Here is an 11,156-nt window from a genome sequence, read left to right on the forward strand (position 1 = left end):
TCAACTCATTATCCCATTCCAGTATAGAGAGCACATAAGCTGGGCCCACCTCGTGCAGACAATAAAGGCAGATCCAGACATAGGCCTGTCATAGCCAGATTATTAAACTACCAGGACAAACTTGCCTTATTTCAATATTGCCGTAGACAACAGCCAGTTAAGGCTGGAGATGATACAATTCTTATGTTTCAGGACTTTTCTGCTGACACTGCAGCAAAAAGAAGGGAACTCGCCCCTGTTTGTTCTAAGTTAATACAAAAAGGATATCAGGCAACTATAATATATCCCTATAAACTTAAGGTCAAAGTCAGAGAGGTTACACATTTCTTTGAAGAAGCTCACTTGGCTGAGAGCTTTTATAACACACTGGACTTCCCGGTCCAACGAAAATATGGTTGAAATTTTAGTTTATTGATTCAATAAAAACATGCAGGTTTTTGCTTTTGGGGAAGACCATGTCTTATCAAGGCATGAGTCTCAGGGTTCGACACTGGGCTGCCCAAAATTTTTCGTTATTTCTTTTCCTTTTTTTTTTTTTTTTTTTCTCTTTCTCTCTCTCTCTCTCCTACCCTCTTCCCCTGCACATTGTTTAATGAGAATACTTGAAAGTGGAAACATTTAAGATAATCTCGTAGAATGTGGGAGGGATCTCCACACCTATTAAACGAAAAGCTATATTAACTCAACTGAGAAAATTTCAAGCAGATATAGGATTTATTCAAGAAACACATCTTAGCACAGAAGAATCTCGTAAACTTAAAACGTCCTGGGTCAGAGAAGTATTCTTTTCACCTAGCCTTGGGAAAAAGAGAGGTGTAGCTATTCTGATAGGAAAAAGGACTCAGCTTGAAGTTGTGCACTATGAGCCTGATCCGGGAGGAAGATATGTCTTATTAAAAGTAAGAATTGCCAAGGTAACTTATACCTTATGTAATATATATGGCCCTAACACCTTTGACATAGAATTTTGGAATAAAATACAATCTAAACTACTTCTCTACGCTGAAGGTCATTTGATTTTGGGAGGGGATTTCAATATGGCGCCGCAATGCCCGTTAGCTAGACTCTGAGATAATACAAAACAGAAAAGGCAAAAGAAGGATAATTTAGAAAGTAAAATGTTTAATAAATTAAAACAAAATTTAGCACTACGCGATATCTGGAGAAGCCAGAATCCAGATGTTCTCGAATTTACTTGCCTTTCAAAAGCACATAAGACTCTTTCCCGTATTGATCTTTTCTTGATAGATGAGCGTTTAGGCACAATAACGGCTCAGGCAGGAATTGCCCCTATCCTTCTATCAGACCATGCTCCTGTCACTCTGACTATCCAGCTGAAACAGCTGAAATCTAAGTACCTCTGTTTCCACTTTCCATACTTTTTAGCCTCCGACATGAAGTTCAAATCATGTCTTAAATCTAAATATGAGGAATTTTTGCATTTTAACTCTAATTATATAGATCGCCCTGCTACGCTCTGGGAGACCGCCAAAGCGGTCCTCAGAGGTGAAATTCTTGCTTATAATATAATCTTAACTAAGAAACTGAGGTCAAGGGAAAAAGAAATGCAAAAAATACTTTCCAATTCGTATAATAAATTTCTGCCGCAGAAGAACACTCTAAATTGGGCCAAATATGTTCAAGCTAAAGAAGTTAGAGACACGTTCATTCTGCCTCAACAAACACAAAAAGATCTAAATATTCAAGCCAAACTATACAGATTTGGTAACAAGTCTGGAAAAATGTTGGCCAGACTAGTTCAGAATGAAAAAAAGCAAGTATATATTGAGGAAATTGCATCCGCTTTTACGGAGTATTATCAGGACATTTATTCATGTAAAGGATATGATAGTGAAAAAGCTGCAGAGTTTTGGAATAAAATCATGTGCCCCTCATTAACAGAGGAGTGCATTAGTGGTCTTAACTCCCCCATCACTGTTCAGGAAGTAGTAGACATGATCTCTAAACTCCCTAGCAATAAAGCGGCAGGCCCAGATGGGTTACCAAATGAATTCTACAAGATCTTATCCGCGGAAATTTCCCCTTATTTAACAAATCTATATAATGATATTTACATTAACGGAAATACCGTTACATCTTAATTTTCCTCCTCGTTCACCATGTTAATACTTAAGGGAGGAAAGGACCCGTCAAAAAAGGAATCATATAGGCCAATAGCCTTACTTAATTCTGATTATAAGATCCTAACTTCTATTCTAGCCTCCAGACTACAGCTTATCGTTCCCAAAATTATTCATTCAGACCAAGCCGGTTTTCTTAATAATCGAAATTCCTTGGCTAAAATTAGAGAAGTTTTAATCACTCTGGAATACTTTGAAAAAATCTCACAGGTTAAAAAGGAGAGAGGGAATCCACAGGACATGGCTATCCTTTCCATTGACGCAGAAAACGCATTTGACTCTTTTAAACATTTAAACACCTCTTTGCTTAAATTTGGAATTAAGGGTAAATTCCCAGAATTCATAGAGAACTTATATAAGCAGTCAGCCACAAATCTGATAGTCAATGGATCAGTTTCCTCTCCAATATCATTGGAAAGAGGAACATGCCAAGGATGCCCTCTCTCCCCACTTCTCTTTGATGTTGCTATTGAGCCCTTGGCAATTTCATTAAGACAAACCCTGGAAGGTATAAAGATCTTGAAATACGAGATCAAAATTGGTTTATACGCCGATGATGTGCTGTTATATATATCTAATACTAACACCAACATTCCTAAGCTCATGCAGATAATTGATCAATATGGCACTTTTTCGGGATATAAGATTAACGCATCCAAGTCGGAAATCTTATGGATTCAGTAGAATAACGACTCATGTGTAGACAACCCATTCAAAATAGTGAAAGACTCTTTTAGATATCTAGGGATATCTAGGGATAAATATTCCGGTAAAGTCTGGGGATCTTTATGAATATAACATATCCACAATTATGAAACAAATTAGAGAAAAACTTAGAGTATGGCATAGTTTACCATTATCACTTTCAGAGCAAATCGCAGTATGGAAAATGGTTCTTCTCCCGAAATTATTATATATACTCCAGAACATTCCGTTAATTCTCTATGAAAAGGATGTACGCTTGCTGAACAGTTCAATAGGTCATTTTCTTTGGCAGGGGAAAAAAGCAAGGATTTCACACACTAAAATCACTCTTCCACGTGATTATGGAGGTCTGGCACTTCCAGATATTAGAGCTTACAATCTTAGTTTCCTGGCTCGGATAGCAACAGGGTGGATCTTATCTAAGGACTATATCTTAAATAATCACCTTGAATCGAGTATGTGTGACCCATACCTTCCCTTAGCTCTTCTTCACTCTTCATTTAAAGAGATACCACCAGAGATCAAGGGATTTAAAACGATTGTTAATCCGATTAAGGCCTGGTTGAAGATATCAAATCTCCTCTCAGTCAATCCTGGGATATCCAACTATTTACCTTTGACAGGCAACCCAAGATTCCAACCTGGATTGCACTCTGAGGTCTTCTGCCGATGGCACAAGAATGGCCTAAACAAGTTATTTCTGCTGATTGATGGGGACAGTAAACAGATTAAAGCTTTCCAAGAGTTGAAATTGGAATTTAATTTGCTGAACAAGGACTTCTTTGCCTACCTGCAGATAAGACATTTTCTTTCTGATATAACTTGAGAAGCAGGCTGGTCCTGGACACTAGGCCATTTAGAAAAAGGGCTTATGCTCATTAGAACTGGTCAGATGTCTATTTCTATGTGCTACCATCTTTTGGCCATCAATAGGGAACCCCATCATTGGCAAAGCTTGCTTTAAAATGGTCGGCAATCTTAGAACAGAACTTAGTGGATTCAAATATTTTACAGCACTCCATAAGTAAAGTAGCAAAGATAACCTTATCTGCTACATGGCGGGAAGCACATATCAAATTACTACATGGAGCATACTTCACCCCGGAGAAGGGTCACAGGATGCACTACTTGGAATTTGACAGATGTCCGAAATGCTCACTCCCAGCAGCTGATCTTGAACACATGCTCTGGTTGTGTTCAAAAATCAGAAAAGTATGGCGTAAACTAGAGTACTGGCTAAATAATGTGTTGAAAATTCCCCCAGTGTCTTTTCCCTCTATCAGATAATACTTTGTCTTGATAACCTAAAGAAGTGTCATCCGCAGGATAAGTTGGTCTCTACCTCGAGTTTAGCCACTAGGTATTTGATATGTAAAAAATGGAAAATGCGCTCTGTACCTAGCGTCTCTGAAATCCAGAACTGCTTGAAAAAACAATGTGTGTTAGAACAGAAGGATACAGATATAGATAATGAAGAGGACATAAATAATTTCTTCAATAAATGGCAGTTTATATCAAATCACTCTCTGAGAATGAAATTGACTGATTTTTCCTTTTCAAAGTTCAGAACTAGTTCTACTGGGAGTCTGGTAGGGGGAGTGGGGGGAGAGAGACGGACAACCCCTTCTTCTAAACAACATGTTGTAGTTTGTTTTTTTTTTCCCCCTCTGTCCTCTTTTTCCCTTCTCATAGGTGCGAGTTGTAAGGAGGGCCACAGTGGCCTTAGGTTGTCAAGCGATGATGATTATTAGAGTATAAACCTCCACTGTATAGAAACATGATTCGGGCTAAAATTACACATCAAGTACATATCAAGGAATAAGAATAGCTGGGTAATAATAAAGAAGCAACCGTGCTGCCAAGACCAAATTCAGGTACTATATGCATGTTAGACCCAAGCTAGTTTAGAAGTATTATTTTTATCTGGGTTATAGTTACAGCCCCTTCTGGAGCAAGGTCGTATCAAGAATTGGTTCTTTATATGCTGGAATATAGAGGGGTTTTTTTGTTTGTGTTTTTTTTTTTTTTTTCTTGGGGGGTATTTGTGTGTGTGTTATTTTAGTTTAGTCAAAAAGTCCAACAGTGAAGGTTGGATTAAGGAGGATAGGATGTAAATATGTAATAAATTTCAAGTGTTTAATTTCTTTATTGCATATCCCAACCAAGAAAGTATTGGCTTGTGGGATTTAGCTCTCAGATACAGAATGATTAGGTTATATAGTAGTGGTTCTAGTTTAAAAATAAATCAACCTGTCATGACTGTAAAGATTTTTTTTTCTTTACCCTGCAAGCTGAACTGAAAAAGTTTATTGTGCTTATTTTAAATTGCATACACTGTTGAAATATAAATAAAATTTATTAAAAAAAAATTGCATGCCCTATCTGAATCATGAAAGTTTAATTTTGACCAGACTGTCCCTTTAAAGGGCCATTATACACTCATTTTTTCTTTGCATAAATGTTTTGTAGATGATCTATTTATAAAGCCCATAAAGTTTGTTTTTTTTAAAAATGTATAATTTTGCTTATTTTTAAAGAACATTGCTCGGATTTTCAGACTCCTAACCAAGCCCCAAAGTTTTATTTGAATACTGTCAGCTACCTACTCCAGCTTGCTCCTGTTTGTGTAAAGGGTCTTTTCATATGCAAAAGAAGGGGGAGAGGGGGAGTGTCTTATTTTGCACTTGCAGTGGGCTTTCCAACAGCCTTTTCAACAGAGCTAAACTGAAAGCTTCTAAGTATGTTTTTAAACAATTTTATACTGGATTTTTATATCAGTATCTGTGCATCTTATTCTTTATAGTAGTGTCTATTACATGCAGTTATTAGAAAATTAGTGTATACTGTCCCTTTAAGTATAAATGACAAGAGAGAAATATGAAATGTTAAATTAATTGGATTTTTTTCCATTGTGTACTAGTTTTAATGTTGATTCCTATGCCAGTTTAAGCCTGAAAAAAGCCAAATGTATTTCTCCCTAGGTCAGTAATAATGGTTATATTTTTTTCTCTCAGCTATCAGTATTGTACTGCAATCTCAAGCTAAAATCTAATATTTGTGAGTCTTTTTTAAAAGTTATCTACTGAATCAGCAATTCCAACACCCTAGGTAGTGAGTTCCACAGCTTGACCGCTCTTACTCTGAAAAACTCTTTGCTTTATTGAAGGTAAAATCTTTCCTTTAGCCTTGAGCAATGACCTGTTGTCACTTTTAAGTTGACACATAATACAATGTATCCTGCAAGGCTAACCACTGCCATGATACAATGTGATTTTTGTATCTTACAGTTGTAATGTTCTAATGTAAAATGTAGGCTTCATAACTACCCTTTTGGCTATCTTAAGACCTCTATCTGTATACTAACATATTTAAATGTCTCTCTCATATAAAGCATACTGCAGCAACTGATTATTTCTAAAACAACCTTTATATTTACAATGAGATATTCTCTATTGAAAGGTTTAAATACTAACTTATATTAGCATCTTTATATTCAGTACAATCCTGTGGCTTTTATTACAAAGGCATAAAGAATGTTGCGCTTGCATGATTAAGTACAAATGAATCAGGAGGAAAGAATTCAAAGATGCATTGAATAGCTAGTTTAATGGGATATATATATATATATATATATATATATATATATATATATACTTAAAATGGGGAGTTTGATTCAGTGAACATAAGATTTATATTCATTGCAATATTTAAAGAACATGAAATCATGGCTTCAACGGAATATGAAAGTCCAAATAAAATCTTCATGATTCAGATAGAGCATGTCATTTTAAGACAGTTTTAAATTCATATTATTAAATTTACTTTGTTCTCTTGATATCAGTTGTTGAAACACATATGCTCAGTAGCAATGGACCAGGGGTGGAACTACAGGGGACGCAGAATTCACAACTGCAACTGGGATCCAGACGGTGGGGGCCCAGCTAAAAAAAATATTTTTTAAAATGTCCTCAATAGAAAACGTTGACCTGCCACTGCCTGCACTGATATCATGTGAGTGTGACATGATGCTTCACTAGTGTCTCTGACTACAGGGGTTTGTGTTTCTGTTTTACCCATTGGTGTTTATGTGTGTGTTTGTATGTGTGTGTGTATGTATGTATGTGAATGTGTGTGTATTTATGCATGTATGTGTGTGTGTGTGTGTGTATGTTTGTGTGTGTGTGTATGTTTGTGGAACCATCAAATTACAGACCTTGTTAGTACAGCATAGAGGGGTGGGGGTAAACAGTGTCACTTTACAGTACCACTATATACAGTACTGGGGGTCTGGACCATGTATACTGTACTGGGGCTGGTAGGGTCAGGCCAGCCATCTCACTGGCAGATTACAGACTGTGTCACTAACTCACTATATACAGTACTGGTGGGTTAAACAGTGTCAATATATACAGTAATAGGGGGTCAGACCATCTCACAGACTGTGGGCACAGGGTACCTCCTTTTGCAGACATGTAATCTGATTCCATTTTTTTTCTGTGTTAAAGGGCCATGATACCCAAATGTTGAAACACTTGAAAGTGATGCAGCATACCTGTAAAAAGCCGACTAGAAAATATCACCTGAACATCTCTATGTAAAAAAGAAAGATATTTTACCTCAAAAATTCCTCAGTAGCCACATCCCATTGTAAAGGACTTCTAGTTCTAAGCAGCAAATCAGTATGTCTGTTCCGGGACAGCTAAGGGAGTTAGCTTATGTGCACACTCATCTTATTTCCCTATTTAGTTTAAGAAAGTTTGCTATGAAATCACATGAGAGTTAAGTGAAATCTCATGAGATCACAGTAAAAGAGTTCATGACCTCAGCACTGTTGATGCTGATTGGCTGCTGTTCATTTCTTCATATTTTTTTTAATTTTATTTTTTACCTGCAGCTGGGCAGCAGCTGAGTAACTTTTTACACAGAACTTACTTTGCTGAGCTGAGGAAATTGTGAGGTAAAATATTTTCATTTTTTTACATAGAGATGCTCAGGTGATATTTTCCTGTCAGATTTTTAAAGTTATACTGCTTCAGTTTCAAGTGATTTAGCATATGAGTATTATGTCCCTTTAAATGTAAAAAAAAAGATATGCATCATATTCACCTTTTTTGGGTGGGGGGTAGGGGGCATTCATAGATTCTTGCACCTGGGCCCTGTGATTTCTAGTTACGCCTCTGCAATGGACTACTGGGATCTAGCTCTTTATTGGTGGATACCCACATTTGTGTCATGTCATTGGCTCACTAGATACAGTATATTCTGCTAGCTTCCAATAGTGCATTGCTGCTCTGGAGCTGACTTTAACAAAGATACAGTAGATAGACAGATGGACAGATTATTATTTTTCCTCCCTGTAATTACTATTCTCTTATTTTGCATTTTTTTTTACCATAGATAGACACAGAACAGATCATTGGGTATTCAGTGATGCCATTGCATGTACAGTACACCATTTATTAAACTGCCACAGCAGATTTAAAGGCCTCAGCTGCAACTTCAAGTTTGAAAGCAGAAATCATAAAGAATATGAAACCCCACATTTACTTTTTTGATTCAGACGGAACATACAATTTTAAACAGCTGTCCAATTCATTTCTATTATCTAATTTGTTTCTTTCCCATGGCATCATGTGTTGAAGGAGCAGTAATGCACTACTGGGAGCTAGCTGAACACATCACCTGATGACAACAGGTATATATATGCAGCCACCAATCAGCAGCTAGCTCCCAGTAATGCACTACTGCTTCTGGCCCTACCTAGATACACATTTTATAAAAAGATAAAAAAGAATGTGAAACAAATTAGATAATAAAAGTAAATTGGAATGCTGATTCAAATTGTTTGCTCTATCTTAATCATGAAAGAAAAAAAAGGGTTTTGTGTCCCTTTAAGACAGTTGCTTACTTGCCTCTCAGTCACCTCAGGAGTGTAGGAGTTAAATCACCCCAGACAGATCACAAGAGTACAGGCAAGGAAACTCTAGTGCAATTATAACAGTAGCCATTAAATGCTGGCACACTCACCTCAAGCGTGGGTGGGCAGGTTCCCTGGAACTTCGTCCATCCACTGATTATTAAATTTAGCCAAGCGTCTTGTTTGTAGAATTATGTGCACTCTTTTCAAGGGTCAGGTGAGTTGTGGTTTATATGGAAGGACACCTTTGGTTAGAATGTGTTATGAACCTATGTATAGATACAACATATCCTTAATGTCCCTTTCATTAGAGTGTGTCATATTTGCATTACGGATCCTAGTTAGCCCTACAAAGGGTATTAAACAAATAATTAAAGCATGATTTAAAGTACCAAACTATGTATCTTTCTATCAGGAAACTACTGGTAAGCAAATTAGAGGAGTCACTGACTCTTTGTTAACGTCTTTACAGGGGTTAAAAAATAATGCTAGTGTAGAGCATATATGTGCTTGAATCGTCTTAAGGGTTATGCTGCCTGACTGAGACGTGAAGCTTGTGCTGTGTGTGAGTGTGCTACATTTTTGCCAATGTTGGGGTGGAGATTCCTTACAATATAAAAATTCATGGATGCTGGATCACTCCCTCTTTTCTTGTCCCTGACTGTTCGTGAGAAGTTTTTTCCCCACCCATCCCTCCCTCTTTGCGGTGATTAACCCTATTTACAAGTAAGGGGCGGCACTGAGTAAGCAGCAACCTCTAGGGTGCCTTTATAACTTTGGCGGGAGCATGTCTAATCAGGCTCGCTGATTGGAAGACGAAAGTAGTAAAGTTTGCTTCCCATCAATGTTTGTTGAGGCGTCTTACATCATGATGTCCTTTATGGTTTGTAGCGTATATATATATATATATATATATATATATATATATATATATATTTAGATTAGAACATCGCCAACTGGCGTGGTGGGTTCATGGCCTAATAATTTTTCTGGTTTCTGCAAGGGTGTGGTCGAGCTAGTGGGAGGGGCATGATGTTGAAAGTCACAGCTTGTAACACCTCTCCCCGTGGGCCTGCTGACCTTTAAATCCCTGGCGGAAGATGATGCCCACCCCTGAAGGGCAATGCTCGGCAGGAGCATTGCAGCATCTGATCCGGGCTGTTGACCTCAATACGCTTGTTGTAAATATTAAGTTATTTAGATATATATTAGGTCTCAGATGCCGCCACCTTGAGTTAAAGGGACATTAAACCTACATTTTTTCTTTCCTGATTCAGATAGAGTATACCATTTTAAACAACTTTCTAATTTACTTCTATTATCTAATTTGCTTCATTCTCTTGATATTCTTTCATGAAAAGCATATCTAGATAGGCTCAGTAGCTTCTGATTGGTGGCTGCACATAGATGCCTCATGTGATTGGTTCACCAATGTGCATTGCTAGTTCTTTAACAAAAGATATTTAAAGGTTGCAGCAAATTAGATAATAGAAGTAAATTGGAATGTTGTTTAAAATTGTATTCTCTATCTGAATCATTAAAGAAAAATATTGGGTTTAATGGCCCTTTAAGCTTCCGGAAAAAGAGTTTAGTGTTTTTTGTGCCTGGTTGTTTAAATAAACGCGACCTTGCTCCACGGTCTTTTGCCTCCAAGTCAGTTGTCGGTGTGTTTATTGTGGGTAAGGTGGAAGTGAAATCATGGCAATTTGACTCTTAATGGGACATTAAACACTAAATACATGCTAGATAGAATGATGCATTCAAAGAAAAGATTAGTCCATGACTAACATGTAGATGTATTTTTTAAAGTTTCATTAGTTGTTTAAAAAGTGACAAAATAAGTGTAAAGTTTTAGGCCTAGATTTAGAGTTTGGCGGTAGCCGTGAAAACCAGCGTTAGAGGCTCCTAACGCTGGTTTTAGGCTACCGCTGGTATTTGGAGTCAGTCAGGAAAGGGTCTAACGCTCACTTTTCAGCCGCGACTTTTCCATACCGCAGATCCCCTTACGTCAATTGCGTATCCTATCTTTTCAATGGGATCTTTCTAACTCTGGTATTTAGAGTCGTGTCTGAAGTGAGCGTTAGAATTCTAACGACAAAACTCCAGCCGCAGAAAAAAGTCAGTAGTTAAGAGCTTTCTGGGCTAACGCCGGTTTATAAAGCTCTTAACTACTGTGCTCTAAAGTACACTAACACCCATAAACTACCTATGTACCCCTAAACCGAGGTCCCCCCACATCGCCGCTACCTACAATAATTAACCCCTAATCTGCCGACCGCAAAGAGCCGCCACCTACATTATAGCTATGTACCCCTAATCTGCTGCCCCTAACACCGCCGACCCCTATATTATATTTATTAACCCCTAATCTGCTCCCCTCAACGTCGCCTCCA

The sequence above is a fragment of the Bombina bombina genome, chromosome 7 (assembly GCF_027579735.1).
Source record: "Bombina bombina isolate aBomBom1 chromosome 7, aBomBom1.pri, whole genome shotgun sequence".
NCBI lineage: Eukaryota > Metazoa > Chordata > Amphibia > Anura > Bombinatoridae > Bombina > Bombina bombina.